This window comes from Marmota flaviventris, chromosome 3 (genome assembly GCF_047511675.1).
Source record: "Marmota flaviventris isolate mMarFla1 chromosome 3, mMarFla1.hap1, whole genome shotgun sequence".
In the NCBI taxonomy this organism is placed as follows: domain Eukaryota; kingdom Metazoa; phylum Chordata; class Mammalia; order Rodentia; family Sciuridae; genus Marmota; species Marmota flaviventris.
In genome coordinates this window covers 142,227,703-142,251,856 of record NC_092500.1, presented here as the reverse complement: position 1 = coordinate 142,251,856, position 24,154 = coordinate 142,227,703, and positions in this window count along the sequence as shown.

Genomic DNA, 24,154 nt, shown 5'->3' with positions numbered 1-24,154 from the left:
AATGCTTTAATGGTATTATGCCCAGTCATGAATCAAGGTAGTTATAGCAATTTGTAGATTATAGTAATTAAAAACTTGCATCTTTATGGGTAAAAAGGTAATATAAGTAATATTATCCCAACATTTTGCTCCTGAAATGCATTTTTCATAGTATCCTTTTAGTAAACTTTTTTTTTTTTTTTTGGAAAAGGGATCATCTCATTTGGATCTACATAGTAACTTTTCAGTGTTTGGAGGAATTTCCAGATTGATGATCAAAAGAAAATCAAAGAAGGAAGAGTATCCCAGCCCAGCAGCTTCTACAGACAACAAAAGGCTTTATACCTCAAGCTAGAGTGAAATACGTCCAAGAAAGTTTATGTTGATGAACACTTAAACTCATATAAATATGTTTTCTCATCTTGGAAAGGCAGGTGACAGCGGCCGTCTAGGATTCCAGAAAACCACTGACAACACACAAGCCAAAGAGACAAGTTGGTGTCAGTGTTCTTTAATAAAAACATAAAAGGATTTGCCAAAAATGTAACCATTTATTTGTACCATACATTAAATGTCTCAGTGCTAAGAAATATTCCAGAGCAGATACAACTTGCTATTAATTTTATTTATTTATTTTTGTTTTTTGTTGCTAATAGACATTTATTTATTTATTTATTTATATGCAGTGCTGAGAATCGAACCCAGTGCCTCACACATGCCAGGCAAGTATGCTACCACTGACCCATGACCCTAGCCCCATTGCTATTTCAATAAAGAAACTTCTATTGAAAGTTTTACTTAGTTTTTATTTAAATTTCTAGAAAATAGATAAAAATTGATCCTATAATTCAAAACATCCAAAACTTGTTTTAAAATTCCCCAATTTGATATTACTTTATTATGGATTAATGGACCTCTTAATTCTGGATCAGAGTAGCAACAATCTGAAGAACCATTGTGAACATCTTCAAGGGTTCTGGATTTGTCATTCTATCAAAGTCTTGATGTCCTCCAGAAACGCCCACCAAATTTCCAGATTGCACAACCAATCTTCTCATCCCAATATCAAGAACTCTGTGTGTTACCTACTTCGTGCCTTGAAGTAAGCAACCTTGAAAACACAAAGAGTTTAATCATGCTAAATGAAATTACTCATGTGATGGGATGTAAGAGGCACATAGAGAGCTCATCCTCAATAAAATGCTGCCTACAGGAGACTCGTCTGTTAGGAAAAGACATACACAGACTGAAGGTGAAAGGTTGGGAAAAATCATACCCCTCACATGCACTAGCAAGCAGGGGTTTCCATGCTCATATCACATAAAGCAGACGTCAAGCCAAAGTTAATCAAAAAGGATAAAGATGGAATTCATATACTGCTCAAGGGAACCCAACACCAACAAGACATAACAATTATCAATAGATATGCCCTAAACACTGGTGCAGCTGTGTTCATCAATCAAACTCTTCTCAAGTTCAAGAGTCAAATTGACCACAACACAATAATCTTGGGTGACCTTAACACACCTCTCTCACCACTGGATAGATCTTCCAAACAAAAGTTGAATAAAGAAACTACAGAGCACAATAACACAATTAATAACTTGTACTTAACTGCCATGTATAGACTATTTCGACCAGCATCAAACAGATACACTTTCTTCTCAGCAGCACATGGATTCTTCTCTAAAATAGAGCATTATACTATGCCACAAAGCAACTCTTAGCAAATACAAAAAAGTAGAGGTACTACCATGTATTTTATCAGATCATAATGAAATGAAATTGGAAATCAATGACAAAATAAAAAATAAAAATGTTTTCATCACATGGAGACTGAACAATATGCTACAGAATGAACAATGGGTTACAGAAGACATCAAGGGGGAGATTAAAAAATTCTCAGAGGTAAATGAGAACACAGACACAACATATTGAAATCTCTGGGACACTATGAAAGCAGTACTAAGAGGAAAACTCATTGGGTGGAGTTCATTCCTTAAAAGAAGAAAACCCAACAAATGAATGACCTCACACTACAGCTCAAAGCCCTAGAAACAGAACAAATCAGCAGCAAAAGCAGTAGAAGGCAAGAAATAATTAAAATCAGAGCGGAAATCAAGGAAATCAGAACAAAAGAAACAATTGAAAAAAATTGACAAAGCTAAAAGTTGGTTCTCTGACAAAATAAATAAAATTGAAGATGGCGGTGAATAGAGTGCATCACCCCTGTGTACCGCGTCACTGCACAGGTGAATAACGAGTTAGAATGATCAAAAGCTATCTTGTTGGGAATTTCCAGCAAAATTGGGTTGCACCATAACCTAGAGGAAGGATTTCCATCACCGAGGACGGGTTACTGGGTCTCAATCGCGAGGGAACTGTGCGACCGGAGATCCAGGCTGATTGATCTGCGGCCAGCCCGGTGGCTAGAGGCGGCGGGGCACCGAGAAGTGGCCAGCAACACAGAGAGAAACGGCGCTTAGTGGTTTCCAGGGATAAGTAACAGGTTCAGGCAGGTGGGCATTGGGTGGGCTATAAAAGGACAACATAGAGATCATGGGATGTTGCAAATGTTCTGTATTTTAAATGCATCTGTGTCAATATCCTGATTGTGATATTACAGTAGAGTTTTTCAAGATGTTACCATTGGCATAAACTATGTAAAAAGTACATGCACCTTTCCGTATTATCTTAAAATTGCATGTGAATCTGTCCATATCTCCTTCCCCTGTTCCTTGTCTCAGTCTCATAATCCTTTTAGAAGGTACCCCATGATCTAAAGACCTCCCACCAGGCCCCACCTCCCACAGTTTCTACCATCTTTCATTAGTATCACCCTAGGGACAAAACCCTTAATCCCAACAGACCTTGGGGGACACAATAAAACAATTACACCACTTCAAACCAAAGCACTGAGCTATGTAAATTATGTGGAGAAAAAGTGGATATTTCCATGGTTTATGTTAGGAAGCCCACACTTTCTTATTGGTCATATACATACTTATGCACATATATTTTAAATCACATTTAGTGACCTCTACAACTGCTCCCTTTTTTTCACTGGAGATTGAGAAAGAGCAGAGATATCTGCCAGCAATATTTACTCTGGTTGCATCTAAAGCTCACTGCCTACGGTTACAGTACCTGAGAGGACCGTCTCCATTCATCACTAGAAGTGTTCTGACAATAGGCATGATAACAGACTGCCAAGACTGAGGCAGACCAACCCAGATTTTATCTCTACATTGAAGTGTATCTGGGACTTTTATTCCTGATTGCTCATATTTGAAAAATATTGCCCAGTGACCTGACAACTGCCTACTCTCTTTCTGAATGAGTATTGTTTCAGAGAATGGTAAGGTTTTAGCAAAAGCCTTTAAAATATGGTACTTCCTTTACTTGAGATAATCAACAAACACCATCTAGCTTCATATTCTTATTACGCAAGTTTTTTTTTATATAAGTCACCTCAAATTCCTATGAAACAAGAGGTGCATTAATTACTGAAATGGAATAAATAGAGTCAGTTTCTTTAATTTGGATTATTTGCTATTTTGGTTCATTGGTTTTTCTAGGAAAAGGAATTAAAATGATTGGTAGATAAATTATTTTCATTTTCAGTATGCACCAATAAATACTAATTAGGTTGGCATTATCTATCACCCCATCAAGATACATAATGGATATTACCTGTCACTTACAGAATTTGAAAGAAAGTTAATTTCTAATGACCTACATTGAAAATCCTACTCAGGTAAAGATTTGGTGAATTAACTACAAATTAATTAGGACCATGTAGACAAAATTCCTCATTAAATATCACAGATTTTTGAGTGAGAATTTATATACTTGATACAATATTGAATTTATATAATACACAACTTAATAGTTTAAGATGTTTATTATAAGACATAATAGTAGTGAACACATACACATGAATTATTATTGTTTAAGGAGAATAGAAGGTCACATATCTTATTAAATATATGTTCGCTAAACCATGCACATCTAGAAGACTAGGAGAAGAGGACAATAACTGATTTAATATAAACATTACTTGGAAAGGGGGCCATCCCTCAAGACATCAATAGCAGTTACATAGCTTGAGATGCAACAATGTGAGGAGGGAGGGAGGGAGAAATGGGGGGGAGGGGGAGAGGCAGGGAAAGGGGGAGAGGGTGGACGGGAGAGAGAGAGAGATCAGAAGAGGCCATGAGATTGAATTTTGAGATTTGGAAATCTTCAGCTACATTAAATGTATGGAGAAAATCAAGATGCAATGTTCCATGAACAACACTTAGGAGTCTGCATTGTGCTGGGTTTAAATCTGATTAACACTTAATGCCACTGTGTTTATATAATTTAAAACACCAAAAAATCCATCCTTATGGTGTCTTCACACAAAGGAACAACTCAAATTGCCCAACTGACTGAAAAATGGCCTTCTTAGGTACAGGTGTTCTTGGGGTTTGGACACAGATATCCTGCAGCTGGTTCTTTGCTGTTACCTGACCCTCTTTTGATGCTACTAGCATGTAAAAAGTTCTACTTCTTAGAACAAATGCTCACTGGTAAGACATTTACTAATAGAGATATCTGCTCAGGCGGGGACTTTTCTGACAGTGGTAATGATCTCATTAGTTATTTTAATAGTTCTAATAGTGCCTTGGAGAGTAAGAAGATCTGCCATTAAGGGAGGAAAAAGCACAGCTGAATTGTCTCATTAATGAATTGAGCCACTTATTAGCTAATCTTTTCCAAAGTCTCTAATGATGTCCTGTCTAATAGCCACTAGGACTGCAGAAGTATTTAAATAGAGGGCCCTCCATCTAAATAAAGCCTTTACAGCTGTAACACAGCTTATTTTACACCTAATAATAACACCACCAATAAGGGCAGCAGTCAGATTTTATTGAGTGCTTACTATGTGCTGAGCACACTGGGAATAGAATTCCTGAAAAAACAAACTGATTTAATTCGTTTGACTAGCTAATGGATTTCTAACTAAAGCTGTACATAAATTTATCACATTGCACCAGGTGACATGATTGGCCAGCTGTTCAAAATTGGACAGAAGGAGGATACAGGTAGGTCCTGAAGGTTCAAGATTTATGAGAAGATATATATCACATCTTGCCTCTATGGAGAAAAATTAATTTTTCACAGGCAGCATAAATCTCCATACTGAGGTACTAAGGAAGAAGGTTTTGTGGTTGTGTTGTCATTATTGTTTTTTTCTTTCCTTAATTTCCCCAACTTGCATGTAAAAGACAATAAAAATTAAAGAATGTACATGCACAATATCTGTCTTCACTTCATTGATTAGAAATTGTGTGTATAGCCCCTGTCTTAGACAGCTTTTTCACTTCTGTAACTTAAAGACCTGAGCAGCACAATTGTAGGGGAGGAAACGTTTATTTGGAGGCTTACTGTTTTAGAGGTCTTAGTCTATAGTAGGCCAGGTCTATTCCCCGGGTTTGAGGTGAGGCTGAACATCATGACAGAAGAGTGTGGCAGAGGTAAGCAGCTCACACCAGGACCAGGAAGCAGAGCGAGACTCGACTCACCAGATACAAATATGTACCCCACAGCCACAGCCCCAGTGAATCACTTCTTCCAGCCACACTCCACCTGCCTCCAGTTACAACTCAGTTAATCTCATCAGGAACTAATTCATCGATTAGGTTAAGGCTATAATGCAATCATTTCTCCTCCAAACCTTCTTGCATTATCTCACAGGTGAGCTTTCGGGGAACACCTCACATCTAAACCATAACACCCCCACATAAACTAAAAATAAGATGAGGAAATGTAATCTTTCAACTTGGCAAGAAAGGAAATGAAATAGATCTGGAAAAACAGCATTATCCCTACCATATTTTTAATAGTTAAAATTAAATTATATTGGTAATATAAATAAATTGTATCTATTTATATTTTGGTATCCATGTCAATACCTTTGTCTTAGATCATAAAAGGTAGAACCAAGGTCTGCGGGATTATCAGTGCGCAGTGCCACACATAGATAAATGGGCAGTTGAATAAGTATTCTTCATATTGAGTCCAGAATGACAATAACAAATATATCTAGGTATGTATTTGTTCACTGAATGTAGATTGCTGCAAAAAGGCAGAAAGAGCAAAATAGTTCATTGTCCAGTCATTATTAACTATAGATTGGAGAACCCCGGAAATAAACAAGGCACAGGAATGAATGAAGGCAGCCCTTTACAAATTCAGCCAGAGTACTCTCTGGCTTCCTATGCTTCCCAAATGTGCTTCATAAAACCATAATGCACACGAAAGACCTCAATGAAGGATGGGATATCCCCCGGGGAAGCAGGTATTTGACTGCCACTAGATGAAAAAATTTTCTGAAACTATTCTTGACATGCAAGTAAATTTAAAGGTCTTATGTGTTGGCAACCCAAACAAATAAGTAAAATTGAAATAACTTAAGATGTGGTGGCTTCCCAGTTACAGACATGGGGAGCACATGCTCTATTAACTGTTGGTGTATTTTGTGTTTCATAACAAGAGCTGCTTTTTTGGTATACGGGTAATTAGTCTGGTTCTCAGTTGGAGGTTCAGCTCAGCTTCTGTCTCAGCAAACAAAACCAGGGAAGAATTAGCTCTTGGGTAGGATGCCTGCCAAGTGGTAACCCCACTGGACCATTGAAAACATGCCATTATTCAAAAAGTCTTGTTCTAGTCTTAAATGTTTCCCTATGTGTTCACCCCACTGTTAATAGTTGACACATAAGGTTCCTCAAGCTGTGCGAAATCCTAGAGGTACCATTCTCAAATGACTGCCATATTTTTCACAGTGTGTTTGTATGGATGAAGCCTTTGGGTTGGTAAATGTATCTACCAACCGGAATGGTCTTTTCATAAACAAATCCTGAGTGTATAATCCCCTTGCTTAAAACACTTCAAATGCTCCTAAGTTCTCTTAGGATAAAGACCTTTCCATGATCTGTGCAGCCTGACATTAACTGGTCCTCACTGCTTCTCCTCCCGCCTCCTGTCATGTCACATGGCCCCTGCCCTTACTCTGTATTCTCCAGTACCCATTTCCTTCTCTCAGTTCCCTGGGTTACCTCTCTCCAAAAGGCCTTTACCATTGGTCCCAGGAACCTGTTCTTCTTGTAGGTTGTGGCTCAGTCATCATTTTCTCAGTTATCCTTTGTAGACTTTTCAGACTAGATCGGAAACCCCTAGTGTGTTCTTTCTCGTATCATGTGTCACTGCTGTGAATCACTTCTCTCAATGCAATATTCCACATATCTGTGCAAGTATGTGATTGACATGTGTCAAGGGTCATGAACGCTATGTCCAGCCATAGACTATATTGATTTTGATCTTCATAGTCTTTCAAGGGCAAGCATGGTTCCTGGGTCACGCAGCAAGTCCACAAAAGCACATTTCATTAAAGGCAGAGAAGGATTAGAAGTTAACGACTTTGCTTTGCTTTTCAAAGAAGCCTGGTCATTCCCAGTCAGCACCTCCCAGGTCAGCTTGGATGAGTCTAGTTTAGTTGTTCAACATTCTACATCGGAGCCCTCCAGTGGGTTGCTCACTCTCAACAGTCTCATTTCTTCAACCGATTTTTTTTTTATCCCTTGCAGTTGTCCCACTTCTATTTATTATTCTGCCTTGTAACCTGCAAGTCATTGATCCTTCATTCAACCAGCTCCTGAGTGCCCTTCACAGACTCAGCAGGTGACCCTAGTCCAGGTCACCTTCTATAAGCTTAGCGCTCTACACTTCATATTTAATGTAATTTCCAGGGAATGCTGATGAAGCCAGTCACCAACCCAAGGGACAGCAGGGAGACGTATTCTTCTGTAAATGCTTCCCACGTCTTGATTATGCTCACGACTGGGAACTTTTGCTTTCAGATATTTTTGCCTCAGATAGAGATTCATGGTTCTCAGGACATTATCCCTATATCGACTGTTCTGCTTTGTATGGTTGCATTAGTGAAGAAAAGAACTCATGTTTATCAAGAGAAAAAAAAAATCCTTACACTCAGGTAGGTTAGTTGAAAAAAAAAATCCATAAAAATTCTGAGAAGTTGAGATTGCTTTTTCAAGGCTTTCACAGACAGAAATATGCTTTTCTTTAAAAAAAAATATTTTTTAGTTTCAGGTGGACAAAATATCTTCACTTTTTTATATTTATGTGGTGCTGAGGATCGAACCCAGGGCCTCATGAGTTCTAGGCGAGCACTCTACCACTGAGCCACAACCCCAGCCCCCAGAAATACGCTTTTTAAAAAATTTATTTATTTTACAGTAGAATACATTTTGACATATAGTATACAAATGGAGCACATTTTCTCATTCCTCTGGCTGTACATGATTCAGATTCATTCCATGTGTATAGGATTATAACATCTGTCTCTTTCTACTGTCCGTCCCATCCCCACAACCCCACACCTTCCCTGATTCCCTCTACACAAACCAAAGTTCCCTATCTCCCTGCCCCACTCTGGATCAGCATCCTCTTATCAGAGAAAACATTTGGCTTTTGGTTTTGGGGAATTGGCTTATTTCACTTAGTATGGTATTCTCTAGTTCCATCCATTTACCTGCAAATGCCATAATTTTATTCTTTAATGCTGAGTAATATTCCACTGTGTGTATGTACCGCATTTTCTTTATCCATTCCTCTGTTGAAGGGCATCTAGTTTGGTTCCATAGTTTAGCTATTGTGAATTGAGCTGCTATAAACATTGATGTGGCTGCATCACTGTAGTATGCTGATTTTAAGTCCTATGGGTATAAACTGAGGAGTGGGATAGCTGTGTCAAGTGGTGGATCCATTTGGTGGATTCCAAGTTTTCTGAGGTATCTCCATACTGCTTTCCAGAGTGGTTGCACCAATTTGCAGTTCCACCAACAATGTATGAGTGTACCTTTCGCCCCACATCCTCACCAACACTTATTATTGCTTGTATTCCTGATACAGAAATAGATTAATATTTACAACAGATTCTTTGGTAAGGCCAAGAGTATTATCTAACAAACCAAATGTTCTGGGATATTAGCTGCCATGCATGTACCAACCCCACCCCCACCTGGAAGGATTCAATCTGCTTCTGTCTATAGAAATGTATGAATCAGGATAGCCCCAGTTCATGTGAAAACACAACTCAATTATATCCTGCACTTGACCAGAATTCTAAATTAATTCTGAACTCTTGTGCATAACAACTTACTGCCTATGGTGTTAGAAGAACGGGCATCCTAAATCACAGGTAGTTACTAGATTTTCTAACAGTCACATCAAAAAAACTGGTGAGACTGTGCCACCTTTACGTTCCATGAAAGAAGAAACCAAGGAGAAGAGCTCATTGCTTTTGAGATCTATCCCTATATAGATCTGAACTCAGAAGACCTTCCTTTGTTGATATTTATTTTACTTTTTTCTTGTTTGATCCTGTCTTTCTTTCTGAGTCCCCATCTGATCCAGCTCTTTTGGATTTCCTATCTAATTTTGTTTCTTTGTATGCTAATTAATACTTCATTTGTACATGGCTTTAATTGTTCCCCTAAATCTCAACCTGTTTAAGATTGTATTCTTGATAAGGAACCTTCTTACTTTGGTCCTTGCATATTTTCTTTTGAGTTGCCCTGATGGATTACTGTAGACCTTAGCAGGTCAAGTGCAGACACACCTTGAAGTATGTAAACTATTGGTTATAATATTTTTAATGGTTTTGACTTAAACATCCAGGCTTGCACTCACAAACATACACTCTAAAATTCTTTTGCAATAAAATTTCTTTTGTAACCATGAACCCATTTAAAGCAACAAGTATTCACTATGCAATACATGCATAGTAATACTATATATGTACATATATATGCCTCATATAAAATATCATAAATACAATAGCATTAAAATACCTTTGAATATAACACTATGCAGATGGGTATAAGGTTACTACTATTAATTTTTAGATTCTATTACTCAATGCTTCTGGAAAATATTATTATATGTTAGTAGGTGAGTCATGACAATGGTATAATTTTAGTGGAAACAGATATTTTGAGAATGATAGGGGGCTCTGTTACTAGTCATGTGGGGACAAAAGGCATGAAACAAACACTAATGTGGGCCAATGGGAATGTGTGGTCTCCTTCGTTACAGCTATCCTGAAGTGTGCTGCAGACCACTTGAATACTAACAAAAGTAGTAAGACATGTAAATGAGGGCATGTTGAAAGTTATTGCTCCTTTATAAACCAACACGCTTTCTGAGTGGAAATATTTACAATTTATTTTGTTCTTGAATACAAACAGTCCTGGGTAATTCCACATAAACCTTGCGACCAGGTATCAGCCTTATGGGATCAATGCTTTAAAGTAACATACACATGAGCTTGAGGTAACTGGAATTTAATTTTTATAAAACTTCATTGAATTTCTGTGAGAAATATGGTTTATGATTTGTACCAATTCACTAGTTCTCTTTCCTGAATTCCCAAGGAAGCCTGACTTCAACTTATCATTTTTTGATACATCCTTTTTGTTATGGTTTGGATCTGGAATGTCCCCATGTGTTGAAAGAATGGTCCCCCATGGGCCAGGTTCAGAGGTGGGGCTAATAGGAGGTGATTGGATCACAAAGACTCTGACCTCATAAGTAGATTGATGGCTGAATGGACTACTGGAAGGTGAAACCTAGCTGGAGGAAACAGGTCAATGGGGGCGTGCCCTGGAAGAGTTATCTTCTTCCTGCCCTCACCCCTGCTTCCTGCCTGCTATGAGCTGAGAAGCTTTCCTCCACTACGATGTTTTTCCATAATGTCTTTCCTTGGAGCCAGCAGGCCATGGACTCCTCAGAAACCATAAACCCCAAGAAACCTTTCCTCCTCTAAGTTGTTCTTGTCAGGTATTTTATCACTGTGACAAAAAGCTCACTAACACACTTTTCCTCCTCACTCAGGACCAAAAGTTCCTAGAAACCTATATCATTTTCCTAATTAATCCATAATAGATGATGCTATGATTTAGATATGAGGTGTCCCCAAGAAGCTCAGTGTGAGACAATGCAAGAAGGTTTAGAGGTCAAACGATTAGGTTATGAGAGCCTTAACCCAATCAGTGAATTAATCCTGATAGGGATTAACTGGGAGGTACCTATAGGTAGGAGGGTGTGGCTGAAGAAGGTGGGTTTCTGGGGGGACATGCCCTTAGGGTATATACTTTGTCCCTGGTGAGTGGAGAGATCTCTCTCTCTCTCTCTCTGCTTCCTGGTAACCATGTCCTCACTTTCCTCCACCACATTCTTCCACCAAGATGTTCTGCCTCACCTCGGGGCCCAGAGCAATGGAGTTGACCCTCTATGGACGGAGAACTCTGAAGCCATAAGCCAAGTAAAAGTTTTCTCTTCTAAAATTGTTCTTGGTGGGTCTTTTGGTCATGGCAACAAAAAAAAAAGCTGACAAAAAAGGATAATATCCATTTAAGATCATTTTCAGTTGTAAAACTTTAACATCGAACTAAGTTTCAGGGAGATGTTTTGCTCTTTAGTCACTTTTAATTCATTTGAGAACCTGTACAGAAAACCTCTAGTGTGGCCACCCTCCATAGTCTACTGTCTGGATCATAACCAGGAGCTCAGTAGGATTCCTTAGATGTGTCACTAAGGGAACAGGCTAGTCAGCTTTAGGAACTGGTATTTCTAAAAGCAGCAGGAATTATTTTTTTCCCCTCAGAATTTTTTCAAGTAACATGTAGAGTGTCAAGAGCAGTGATTTGAATCACAGTGTCTGATTGTCCTACAGCAGGAGCTGGGCCTGTGTTGGGAACTTCCCGTGCAAAGGGGCAGGTCAAGACTGCCCAACTGCTATGGCGACACCCTATTCTTGGCACCGGACTATCAGTCTTGACCCTGAGTTCAGACACCAGCTGCCAAGGGTGAAAATTATGAGCACAAAAAGATAACTATAGGGGCTGGGGATGTGGCTCAAGTGGTAGCGCACTCGCCTGGCATGCGTGCGGCCCGGGTTCGATTCTCAGCACCACATACAAACAAAGATGTTGTGTCCACCGAAAACTAAAAAAATAAAATAAAAATTCTCTCTCTCTCTCTCTCTAAAAAAAAAAGATAATTATAGTTGGCTAACTCAGAAAGACTTTTGATTATAAAACCTATATAATAAACATGCTGAGTTAGCTCTGTGTCACATATTCTCTATCAGGGAACAATGTCCCACCTGGTCTCAGCTTTTTCTCTACATGTGTGTGTTTGTGTTTTCTAATCCCCCATTGCCCCTCACCAGTTTCTGAATTAATGGTCATTCAGGTTGCAGCAGTAGAAAACTTGGAGATCTGCCTTGGAGACGAATGGTTTTGGGAATTGGGAGTCATTCCAGATCTGGATTCATGACAAAATAGCATGTTCTAATTTGAAGAGTTATATCCTATCATTCCACTAAATAAATAAATACATATATACATACAAACATTTTACTGGGTCCTAGACTTCTAGACAAAATTTAGAACTATCCTAAAGAGGATAATATTATGCCCCTGAGAGGAAGAACCACATCTCATTCATCACAGGACCTGAGGACCTTAAGAAGAATCACCTGTAATATGCAATCTGTATAGTGAAGTAGAAATCAGTGTCCAGCTCAGTGATTGAGTGTTTTCCTCACATGCAAAAGATCCTGGCTTTGATCCTCAGTATGGGGGCAGGGTGGAGAATGAAGTATAATACATGCATCTAGGTGCAATTTTCTGGTAAAAGATTTCTTTCTATTATGAAATTATTTTAAATTATGAATATTGTTAAAGGGGGAAAATAAATGCAGTTATGTTGCTGTGTTCCCAGAAATAGTATATCTAAAAACTAATTATATAGAAAACATGTTGAAGAGTTCACAAACACTTCTGCTGAATTAATAATGACATACTTCTATGTATTATTCTCCAATAGTTTCATGCATTTTGATTTTTTTTTCTACAACTGGATTATATTATGCCCCTGAGAGGAAGAACCACATCTCATTCATCACTGGTTGACAAAGAGAAGCCGGAGTAAAACTCAACACATGCACATGATCACTTGCCTTTGCAAAGCTTTTAAACTGGTCGTTAGATGAAGATGTCTATTATGTAAATAGTTATCTGCTAATAAGATCATACATTTAGAATATGCTTAAGAATACCAAGGAAATGTTAGTATATATATAATATATGTAGCATATATATACACATTCTCAATCTACCTTTTGTTTTACAAATTATTGAAATATTTTAAGATTTTGCTATTCATACTGAAAGTTAAATAGTGCAATAATTTCCTAGCAGCCATATCAAAGTACTGGGTGGCTATGAACAATAGACATGTATTTTCTCATAGTTCTGGAAGTTGGAAATTCAAGACCAAGATGCCACCAGGGTTGGTGTCTGATGAGGCCTCTCTTCCACACCTGTAGAGGGCTACTGTCTTGCGGTGTCCTCACATGACCTTTTCTCAGTGCATATGTGGAGAGAGTAATATTTCTAGTGTCTCTTCCTCTTCTTATAAGAATACCAGTCAATCGAATTAGGCCACCACACTCAATTACCTCTCTAGAGGCCCTACCTCCAAACATAGTCAAGGTGGGGATTTGGCTTCAACATAAAAATTGGGGAGGAGACAAGATTCAGTCTATAACAATGACCTTTATAACTAAGATCTTTGGTCTTTCTTTCAAAGTATGCAATGGATTATGTAGTTGATACATTTGAGCGGAAAGCATAGAGTTCTGCCAGTGAATAAAGTCCTACCCAGTAGAAAACTTAAGAGAGTTTACTTGAAATTAAGTGAGATGGTAGTGGAGAACCCATAAATCTGTTTTGCTAGCATGGATCTGGTAGGGGTAGCATGATTCTGGAGCTAGTGGTGGCTTCCTAATTGGGCAAGCTGCCTCCTGATGCTTGCTTTCTGTACCATGAGTGGTAGCTTTCCTGATTATGGCCACGGTAACATGGCTATCTAGTCAATGGCATTGTAGAAGCATTCGTTCATTGTCTGTTCATTTGCTTTGGTGTTGCATAGTTGAATGAATGAATGAATGAATGGGTGACCTATATCAGAACCTTGGAAGCCCCATGCCAGGAGCTCCTTGATTTGTTGGATTCTGGTAATGATAGTCAAAGCGGTTTGCCTCATCAGGGGAGACAAATGGTTTTGGGAACTGGGAGTCATTCCAGGAGCTCAGCCGACATCTTGCATCTTCAGTCCTTCAAACTGTTGTGAACAACAAGTGCTGGTGCCAACTGGGGTATTTTCAGCTGCCTGTAACTAAACACATTTGGCTTCTTTTCAGAGGAACAGAGGAAAACGTTTTTGTTTGGAGCCCCAGAGGAAGACCATCTCCTCAGAAATGATAGACCAGTTCTCTGTGGATTGGTTCCCTATCACAGTTCAAAAATCTTTCAAATTCAAGAGTTAGTAACCATCTGAATTTGACCATTTAAATCTTGGATATATCCTCTCTGAGCCTTCTTTCCAGATATAAGAGTCCCGATCTTATGGACAAAACGTGCCCACACCACCATCAAATTATTATGTTGAAACCCTAAAGTTCAGTATGGATGTGTTTTAGATGGAGCCTCTAAAGCAAGTGATTAAGTTTAAAAGAGATCATCAGGGTAGGGTGACACCAGCTCTCCCCCACATGCTTTGAGGAAAGACTGTATGAGCGTGCAGTGAGATGGTAGCCATCTTCAACGCAGGGGTGGAGACTTCTCCAGACACCTTTATCTTGGATTTCCCATCTGCAGAACTGAATTTCTGTTGTTTAAGCCTCCTGTTCTATGATGTTTGTGATGGTAGCCTGAGCACACTACTGTGCCCCACCATGGTGGCCCTTGAAATCCATGAAATCATCTTCTCAGCCATTTCACCTGCCATACTTTCTCCTTTTCCTTGAATTGCAGCAACTAGATTGACATATGCTGTTTCTTGTCACTTCTTTTTGGAGTGACCTCCAAAAAGGAGCAGAAGACCCTTAAAAATGAGGCATCTTTCCAGAGAAGCTTGTTGCCTGTATACTTTGTTATTTAATGTTCTTTTGTTAGTAATGGTACCCAGAATCTCCTCTCAAGTTTCCATTCATATTGAAATTGCTAATCTTAGGCTAAAAGCTGTAGCTAAAGAATGGTAAGGAAGAAAGAGCAAACTAGCACTATTGGTGATCTGCTTTGTTCTGTGTGTGCTTTATTCATAAGCATTGTCCACTAAATAGTCTCAACTATGAGACAATTTTTAATCTCCTCTATTTTTAGGGATGAGAAAAGTGAGGACTCTCAATATCCAGCCTGTCATATTCTGTCTAGCACTTCCTGTCTTTCCAGCTTGATTTCTCTAATATCCTAGCTCAGTTTTCTTCAATGCCAATAATTGCTTGTCCTGTGACTGACAGCATTTTACTGTACCTGTGTCCTTCATGCATGCACTGCTCTCCTTATACAGATTTGATACTATGGCCCGTGTAGTAGTGATCACCCCTTACACAGCCCCTAAATACCACTGCTTTTTTCTTCCTGTCACTTCAATAGCTTGGCTAATCCCCATCTAGGGATAAATCTAACTCCCTATCTACTCCATCCCAATACCTGGACAGGTCCATGTGAGTGTCACTTGGTAAAGTGATGACCCCTGACCTCAAGGGACCCATTAGCACTGCCAGGCAACATCTTAGCATTTTCTCAGTCCATTCACTCTCTCATTAACCTAATTATTTCATCTCAATTTATTCATCTTCATTCATTTCAATTTCCCCAAATGACTCCACATTCTCAAATTAATTATTTCAATGAGAAAAGAAACAGAACACAACATTCTCACTCAGTCACAATTGCAACCTTAAACTGGCTACACAAATGCCCCCGAATAAAGCCTTTTATAATGACCATAACCAATCCCACTCCTCTACTTGTTTGTTATTCTATCCTCTCTCTCCAACCCAAGAGCAGCACTCTGCAACTATCTCCTGTCCTCCATCTCTACAATCTGTCTTCCACCTACTGAGTCCTCCCTTCAGCAGACCCACATACTTTTATATCTCCCGCTTTAAATTCCTTCTCTTATACCATTTGCAGCAAAATTTCTCAAAGTTATCTCCAATTCTTCTCACCCCATTCTCCCTCAGCTCCAATTCAATCTGACTTTAACACTAACTCTCCTCCAGAACTGTACTTGTCAAGGTTGCCCATGAACTTATATCGAGAAGAAAATATTTGGCACAGAATTAATCCAATAAATACTAAGTATATGTAGTGAGTGGATCAAAACAACTTTCCCCTAAGACATGATTTTGCTGGAGGCTAGGCATAGTTAAATATTAATGATTACTCTCAGTAGCACAATAACAATGACAAAATAAAGAGATGATTAATTTTTTTCAGCCGAAATGAGTAATACTAAAATATAAAATATCTAGGAAGTTAATCACTATAAGGATTTTCACCAACCACTGTAAAGAGTTTATTGATGGGCTAACAAGCTCATTAATTTCTGACAACTTCCAAAACACTTTCAATTACCAAAAAATGATTCATAGGTTAGTATGCAAAGAGATACATCAATATGAATCATCGTGAAACAGAATTTCTTTTAAAAAATATTGCTGGGGCAGCTGGAAGATGGGGAGTCTATGAAAGAAATATTTTGTAGCATGCAGTGTGTAATACCTTGGGCACATGAGTAGCTCAAGGCTCTTGCCTTCATATTCTGTCTTCTGGGATCCCAGTAGGAGTGGTAGTGGTGTTGAAATAGGAAGGAATTATAAGCTTTTATAAGTTGAATTTTAAAAAGCTGAAGGTAAGAGTGAAATGATAACTTGGACTAAATTGATATCAAATAAATGTGTTGGGATGGAGGATGGAGCTCAGTGGTCAAGCACTTGTTTAGCATGGGTAAGGCCCTGGGTTTGATCCCCAACACAACAGGAAAAAAAAAAAAAATATATATATATATATATATATATATATATATATGTTTTTAAAGTGTGTTAAAATTGATATATATGATACTCACACACACATACTCATTGACATACAGACATACAGAATAAGGAATCAATGATCATATTTTCAAGTGACATGGACTTCAGCTGTTTAATTTCATTGAGTTGTTGAAAACAGTCCCTGCAGCATCCCTCAGATGCCTCAGATCTATAGGAGGGACTAGAGATGATGTTGGTAGGATGCTTAGGTTGATCCTGGCAGTCAGCATCAATGAAAACCCCCTGCTCCAAACATCTCACCCACTGGGAGAAGGACACTGTGTCAGCCATTACCCAGGGTGAGCAAACCCCAGGTCACTGTCAGTTCTATCTTTGAACAGTCTTAAAAAATGGGAAGATTCTATATTTGCAAAGTTTCAAATATTCATGTGCATCATAATAAAACTACATAAATTAAAACAATTTCCCTCATTTGCAGTTCCTTTTATTGATCTGTTCGATTAGGAGGGTGCATTTGGCTAGCTTTAAAAGAATATTAGAAATCACACTTACTTAAGACTGAAAGAAAAAAGTATTTTGAAGCATATTAAATAACTCTTGGGGGAAGGAAAGTAAATTTTGTTTTTCTCATTCTTCTGAGTTTCATGCTACCCCTAGAAATTTCTGGGATCACTAGTCTCATGTTCACAAAATACATGAAACAATTCCACTTCGTCACAATTTGCTAAGAGCTAAAATAACTTTTAAGCAGGAAGAAAAGCCTTGGGATTGTCCAGAGGACAATAGATATGGCCAAAAATGTTTCAGAGAAGAGTTGCAACCTTCATGTTACAGGTCAGAGTTCTGCCGCAAAGCTGAGGCAGAGACCCCTCTTTACCCCGATTCTTGCAATCATGTCAGAAAGATATCAGACATGTGGTTCAGAGTAAAAGGCATGAGTTTATTAGAAGGAATAGGAAAAGGGAAAGGAGATACCTTTAAGGGAAAGAGTAAGTCCTTTTAGGGAAGGGAAGGATGGTGCACTCTCCTGCCCTCCAGTTTATTGGGAGTCCCAGGGAAGTTTCTAGAGAGTCTGAACCAGGTCCAACGTTTGATTGACAGCATAGGAACTGCAGGGACTCCTGGAAGAGAGGGTGGCATAGTGCTTACAGAATTGGAGTTAAGGAAATTGAGTTCTCTTTTTTCTCTCAGTTTCCTGCCCCCTTAACTAGTTTATTGCCCTTGGAATAGCCCTCATCAAACTTTCTTTCTTTTTTTTTTTTTTTTTAGAGGAGGAAAAGTTTATTGGTGGTTTATGGTTTCAGAGGTCTCAACCTATAGACAGCCAGCTCCATTCTTCGGGGCTTGAGGTGAGGCAGAACATTATGACAGAAGAGTGTGGCAGAGAGTCTGCCACAAAGACAGCTCACATGATGATCAGAAAGCAGAAATAGATAGATAGATAGATGAAATGAAGTACAGTAGATGGGGTAGAGAGAGAAGATGGGAGGGGAGTGCTGGTAGCAGGCCCGCCCTGGCCCCTGGGGACTCAACCCCCAGTTCTTTGTTATGCATGTCAATGTGGCCAGCTCACAAGGCCGTGACGCGGGCTTGTGGTTCCCTGTTTATCTGCCTCGAGCATATGTGTCTCTCGGGAACATCTTGAGCTGTTCGAGCCTCCTGATAGGGGACGGTGACGTGAAGGTAACCCAAGGATGCAGTTATTACTCTTCCCTCCTCACTTTTGAGTGATTTCCCGCAGCTGTTAAAAAGATATATAAGGGGAACAAATTTGGCAATAAAGCACGCACACGCTCCCTCCTGGATGAAGAACCTTGGTGTCCTGTGTATTTTTAACCCCGCCGTCCCTCGCCGGACCCGGCTCCGTTAGCCAGACGCTGCAGGGGAGGGGAGGGGGGATAGTAGAGGATAGGAAAGGCAGCAGAATACAACAGACACTAGTATGGCAGTATGTAAAAATGTGGATGTGTAACCGATGTGATTCTGCAATCTGTATATGGAGGGGAAAATGGGAGTTCATAACCCACTTGAATCAAATGTATGAAATATGATATGTCAAGAGCTATGTAATGTTTTGAACAACTAATAATAATAATAAAAAAGAAAATTCCTACGAACAAAATTTACCTTGAACAATAATTTTTTTTTTCTGAGAAATGCCACAATATACATTTTTGTCAGTAAACTTTCTTTGTGAGGGTTTTGATGTTTCTTTTGATTGCCAGGATAATTGGGGGTTGTGATAGTTTTAGTGATAAGAAGGGTTCAGTGATAAGGGAGACCATACCTGTTCATCTGAATACTCTGTTTAAACCTCCTCCCTTAAATTGTCTCCCATCTCTTTAGCTTCCTTGTAACAATTCTCCCCAGATTATTCCATTTCTATGAGACTATAGTTTTGCCTGTTAACTGTCTGGTGTGAATTATACTTCAATTAATGGGAGCAAGAAGAAACACTTCCATTTACTAGCAATCATCTGTGCTGAAAAATGACACATTTATTTCTTCCAAGTGAAGCAACTATTTTAATCTTGTGGTTGAGTTTTTTATTATTTTTACATAACTATGTTGCCTTTTTTTCCACAGCAACATTCAATCCCCAAAAGATTCTTTTAAGGTTTAAATTTATGCAGGACTATTGTGATGAATATGAACAAATAGAGTCCTTCTAGTGTTTTTTAACTTCCCATCCAATTTTGTAAGTACCTTTTATAAACAAGACACCATTAAAAGAAATATAAAAATGATCAAAAAATGGGGTTTTAGTATTTATCTTTAAGGGGTTAGAATCTAGTTACATTTACTGAAAAAAAAAGTCATGTCAACAGTATAAATAATGTTCTATTGTTTAAAATAAAGAACGGATGGTTTTTTGTTACCTCTGAGGTCTACAACCACCAGTAAATTGAGATTTCTTAAAGCTGGGACTATAGGCTCTTTCTATAAGGAATGTTAGCCTCTGCAAGCCCTTCTATACAACAAAGTATACCTGCAAGCAGTGGACCCAAGTCTCTTTAAAAGGTAAGTGATAAGAACTAGAAATGTTGCTAAATGGTAGAGTGTTTGTATAGCACACATGAGACTCTGGGTTCAATCTCCAGCAATACCAAAAATAAATAAATGGTAAAGAAGAAAGCATCCTTCATGTCTCAACTGTCTTTATTAAAATAATTTAAAAATAGCCAAAAATGTGCATATTTTACATACCATGTGGTACTGTCAGTTTTATGTATCCACTTGTTTAGAAATAGTCCCTGGTTATTTCATCAAATATGCATCTAAGTGTGGCTGTAAAGGAATTTTTTTAGATGTACAGATTGATACATAATCTGTTAACTTTATTTAAGGGGGAAGTAATGTGAGTAGACCTAATTCAACTAGTTAAAAGGGTCGGATATTCAACTAGATAAAAGGGCCGGATATAGTTACTTAATCCCAGTAACTCTGGAGCCTGAGGCAGGAGAATCACGAATTCAAAGCCAGACTCAGCAAAAGCAAGGTGCTAATCAACTCGGTGAGACCCTGTCTCTAAATAAAATAAAACATAGGGCTGGGGATGTGACTAATGGTAGAGTACCCCTGAGCTCAATTTCTGGTACCCAACGCCCCCCCCAAATTAATTAAAAGTCCTGAAAAAAAGAGAGGAGACTTCTCTAAAGAAGAAATTCTGTCTGTGGTCAGCAGCTTCCTCCTGTGCCTGACAGTTTCAGTCTGCTCTTCCTAACATCCTTCCCTTTGGATTTTGGAATCACCTAGAATCAATTAAGCTAATTCCTTGTGATTAATCTCCTACTCATTCTTTTTTTTTTCTAATTGAACCTTGACCGCTACACCAGTTATTTCTTTCATTCATACATCAATTCATAAATGTGTTTAATTTTTAAATATTCAACTCTATGTAAGGTACTGGAGATTCAAAATATTTTATGCCTGAGGAATAAATCTGATAATAGCAAAGACAGTGTGTATTTTAAGGTAGGCACATCAAACAATACCAAATTACTGGACCATAAGATACAAGGCTTAGCATAATAACTGATAAGACTTGAGAGAGAATAATGTTATTTCGGGGACATTTACTATAGGCTGTTGAGGCTCAGAAAACAAAACCCCAAAATCTGGTGCTTTGACTTGCTGAGCTGGAGAAAAGATCTCAAAATCAACATCTCTATAACCTTCCCTTGCTTTTCCTCCAAGTGTAACCAGGGACTCTCTCTGAAGGTCTCTTATCTGAGAAAACTCCTTCCAAATGAAATGCAATTGTCTGAAACCTCCTCCCTAGAAACTCTTCAAGTAACCAGGAAATATTAGCTACCTGCAGAAGAGAAGAAATCAAAAGTCTTGGCCATGCCTAACCAGGCATGGCTTCATCTATCTGAGGCAGCTTTGAAACATTACCTGAGAGATTTTATTTATCTGTATAAAGCAATCTTTATTCCAGGTGAAGTTTTTCCCTTAACTTACCAGGAACTTGTTGCTACCTTTCCCAGAACTGAGAAGAATTTTGTCCCAGGTCATTGTCTGATCTTTAGATTCATTCATGTATCCTAAAAATAAATTACTACCCTTCTATGTAAGGAAAATAAAAGGGGACACAGAGACAAGATGCAGGGGCAGGAGAGAAGATGGCAAGATGGCAGAATGGACAAGCTTCCAGCTTTATTTATATAAATAGGTTACTTTAGGTCATTGGCATCATTAGTACCTATTGTTCATTGTATTACTAGGCAGGTTACACACTTAGCAACATTATGCAGCTTATTCCTCAGTTACATATTAAATTGCAATGTGCAAGGTTAGGAACTTTGTGTAGCTCTCAAGAAAGTCCATTGTATAAGGTTACTGTTATGTGGACAGGTTTAGGCTCAGTGAAACATTGTGGTTTTCTAACAAGAGTTCCTTTATTCCCAAGAACTATGTGGCTGAGATCAAGGTCGAGGCTGATGAGGCTCTAGCACAAAGGATTCTTAAGCAGGGCATTTCCATACCAGCTAGACATTGCACATATATTTAGTTATTTTACTAGTTCCTAGGAGAGATTGTAGGGCATTCTAAGGGTGGGAAATAGAGCACTTGCTACCCCCGCCCCCAGGAGTTTGTTCACCAGGGGAATGCTTCCCTGTACATTTCCACGATCAGAATCCCTACATTTCTAAAATTGCCTACAACCTCCAACCCCATTTTCCTTTACCCTATGGAAAGAATATTTAAGCTTCAACCATCTGACTCTTTGAATTTCATACTTTGTATGACTCCCATTCTTATGCATATTGATAAATTTCTCCTGCCAGTCTGCTTATTACTAGTTAGTTTCTGTGAATCTTCAATAGGGAGAGGGAAAATTTCTCTCACCATAAAGCACCACTATGCTGAGAGCTTTACACATATCAGCAATTTAATTATCACAACCCTCTTATGAGGTAAGTACTCTTATTCTATGTATTTTTCAGACAAGGAGACTGATAAGTAGAATAATTAGAAAATTTTTCTCAAGATCAAGTAGCAGAGCCAGGATTCAAAGTCTGACTCCAAATCTAGAATGATTACTATATTTACTGATAGATCAAGGAGTAATAAATTTTAGGCCACATTGAAGTGTTTCCTTTGCTTTCTTTTAGAGCACAGAATGTTTCAGAGTGAATCTAACCCTAGAATTTTGCCTTCCATCAAAAAATCTCCTTGTACAGAATCCACTTTGCACCAGGATTCAATTTTAAATGCAGTCCATAATCTACACTAAAATTGAATAATACAGCTAAAGTTGAAGGGATTTTGTGTGGATTTTATAGCCCAAATTCATAATAGAGTTGACTGAAGTAAAAATCCAGAACATTCTTAAATTGGATTTAAAGTGCTAGATACATATAGGGGGAAAAATATTCTCCTTTATTTACAGCCCAAAATTTACTGCATGAACCAGCACTGAGAATCCGTCACTCTTTGCGGGCTCCTGATCTGAGTTCTCGGGGTGGGCAATAACTGTTGCTTCCTGCAACTTGTAACAGGTATAGGTGACAATTGTACTTCAGTGCATCTCTTTGGGTCCAGAAATTAAGATTAAAAACCATGGAAATCTAATGAAGGGGGCACATGGGGACAATGAAGGAACTTTGGGCAAAGGGGAGGGAGGGGAGGGGAGGTGGCATGAAGGACAGGAAAGATGGTGGAATGAGATGAATATCATTACCCTAGGTACACGTATGACTGTACATGTGGTGTGACTCTACATCACGTACAACCAGAGAAATGAAAAGTTGTGCTCTATTTGTATGCAATGAATTGAAATGCATTCTGCTATTATGCATAACTAATTAGAACAAAAAATAAAATAAACCATGAGAATCAACACCTGGAAGATTGTCTGATAAAACAAGCATGCTAATTTCAGTGGCCTTGTACTCTTGCATTCATTTATATTCTGAATCCATGAATAGAGTCATTCTTCATTGCTAGATTTCATTAAGAGATAGATAGAAAGGCATTTTTAAAAAAGAGGATAATCTGTTGGTTGCCAAATGAAAGGATATAACTCTTATCAAGTTTATTCTTATTTACTATTATCCATCAAGTGACCTGAGTTTTATACTAAACTACACAGGCTGATAACGTACATTTCCATTCAGTTAAGCAGAAACATAACAGCGTGATGTTGATGACCACTGCTTCTGCTAAAGAATGAACAGCAACACAAATACAAGACTCTGTAGTGGAGTAAGTAAGCTTAGGATTGCTGGAACTTCCATTGATAATAGAAGTGAGGCCAATTATGAATCTGAAAAAAAGGAATGTGGAGGAAAGCAACACAACTGCTCAGAGAACATTGCCTTTGGAGAGGATAGAATACCATTTAGTATATGTGTGATAGCCTTTTTTCCTGGATTCCTGTGAGTTTGCTATACATACAAACTTGCTATATGCAAATAAAGATGGTTTTACTCCTTCATTCCCAATGATTAAGCTTTTCATTTCTTCCTTCCTGTGTTTTATTTTTATCTTTCTCTAATCCCCCACCCCCCCCCCCAATGCATTGGCTTAGACACTTAATAGTATAATGAATGAATGGAAGTGGTGAGAGTGAACATATTTGCCTTCATTTTCATTCTGAGGCTAATGAATTCAGTATTTTATCATTGGGAGTGTTGTTAATGGTATAATTTTCATAGATATTTTTTGTCAGATTGAGAAAGTTTTCTCATT